This window comes from Aplysia californica, unplaced genomic scaffold (assembly GCF_000002075.1).
Source record: "Aplysia californica isolate F4 #8 unplaced genomic scaffold, AplCal3.0 scaffold00205, whole genome shotgun sequence".
Lineage (NCBI taxonomy): Eukaryota > Metazoa > Mollusca > Gastropoda > Aplysiida > Aplysiidae > Aplysia > Aplysia californica.
In genome coordinates, this window is record NW_004797475.1 from 265,169 (window position 1) to 267,232 (window position 2,064).

General features: G+C 46.1%; 1 protein-coding gene across 2 annotated transcripts in view; it reads right to left on the minus strand.

The window, feature by feature from the left end:
* LOC101854086 (1-acyl-sn-glycerol-3-phosphate acyltransferase epsilon) overlaps positions 1 to 2,064 on the minus strand; it is a 14,688-nt gene that overhangs the window by 10,784 nt on the left and 1,840 nt on the right. The window lies entirely within an intron of this gene.

Here is a 2,064-nt window from a genome sequence, read left to right on the forward strand (position 1 = left end):
GTCGGGGGGGGGGGGGGGCATCCCCCCCTGAAACCCTCCATGTAAAAAATAAGTTAATTATTACAACGCCACTGGTCCTAGTTCTGTTTTCAAGCTTCAATAACTCAGTAACTATTGATTTACGGCAAAAATGAAGGCCATATTCTATTTGTGTTTGGCATGCAAAATACTACTAGATATATAATCTAGATCTAGAAATAAAGCATATTCAAACGAGTACATGAGACGGGTGTATTAGTTTTAAAAAACACTGTGTCTACGTACACGGTTACCGTGTACGTAGCCTCGGGGTCAACGTACACGGTAACCGGGCACGTAAACTAGCCTCAGTGTCTACGTACACGGTAACCGGCAACCGGGCGCGTAGCCTCAGTGTCTACGTACACGGTAACCGGGTATGTAGTCTCAATGTCACACACACGGTAACCGGGTATTTAATTTTGTTGGGGAGGGGGGGGGGCTTGAGCTAGGTGCACAATAACTGCTTTGCTCTCTTCATGACGTTGACCTTTTTCCTTTTTCACCGTATAGTCCCAATATCACACACACGGTAACCGGGCACGTAGCGTCAGGGTCTACGTACACGGTAGCCGGGCACGTAGCGTCCGGGTCTACGTACACGGTAGCCGGGCTCGTAGTGTCAGGGTCTACGTACACGGTAACCGGGTGTGTAGTTTCAATGTCACACACACGGTAACCGGGCACGTAGCCTCAATATCTACCAGCACGGTAACCGGGTATTTTGTTTTGTGGGCGGGCGCTTGAGCTAGGTGCACGGTAACTGCTTCGCTCCCTTCGTGACCTTGACCCTTTTCCTGTTTCACTCCGCTTTTTATGTCCCAAAACCACGAAAATTATCCCAATCTACTCCCCGTCATCTTTCCTAGTTTAGTTTAGTTTTAGCAGAGGTTTTACGGCACTCGCAACTGCATAAGGTCATATGAGCGCCAGAGAATTAGAGGTGTTACAAGAGAGTAACAAACATAAAAAAGAAGAAGGTGAAATAAGGACGATAGATGTTTGATAGAAAAGAAGGAGCAAACCACACCAGAGCCCCCACCCGCCAACCACCCACGTCATCTTTCCTTAGGGAGGGCAAAATTCAGTGACACTGAAAAACGCGAGAGGGGGGGGGGAGAGAGAGAGAGAGAGAGAGAGAGAGAGAGAGAGAGAGAGAGAGAGAGAGAGAGAGAGAGAGAGAGAGAGAGAGAGAGAGAGAGAGAGAGAGAGAGAGAGATTTTTTTTAAAGTATGCACTTGATCAGGTTCCCCCCCCCCCCCCCCCCGACTGTACCTTTAAAAAAAAATCAATAATTCCCCCCCATTCCGGAACCCTATACACACTTTGAATGAACTTTGGTGACCCCATGCGATCACTGGTACTCACAATGTGATGCGAAGGTACAGGTCCATTGACCGGTCACGATGTCGAGCCCGACAAGACGCTTGTGTAACTTTCTTTTTTTTCAGCAAGTGAAAACACAGGACAATGATTTATCTGGGTGGTAACGAAAGCCAAAGTAGATCGAGCTTCGGTACCAGGCATACACTTACGCTTGCCGCCAAAGCGCCATGTTCATACCAAAAACTATCTTTTGTTTTCGTAAAAGTTAGAACTTGCAACACAATAAGTTCATATAAGTGCCGAAGATTAGAGGTGTTAGTGTTACAAGAGAGTAACAAACACAAAAAGAAGGAAAAGAAAGATAAGGATGACAGATGTTGAACAGGAAAGAAGGAGCAGACCACACAAGAGTACCCACCAACCACCCACTAATACTATCTTTACACACACCACACTTACAATCACACACAAAAATACATTAACACACACACACACACAGAGAGAGAGAGAGAGAGAGAGAGAGAGAGAGAGAGAGAGAGAGAGAGAGAAAGATTGAGACAGATTGAGACAGAGAGTGAGAGAATAGAGAGAGAGAGGGGAAAAGTAAAAGAGATAGAGTGAGAGATGGGAAAAGTAAAAGAGATAGAGAGAGAGGAGAGAAAGAAAGAAAGAGAGAGAGAGAGAGAGAGAGAGAGAGAGAGAGAGAGAGAGAGAGAGAGA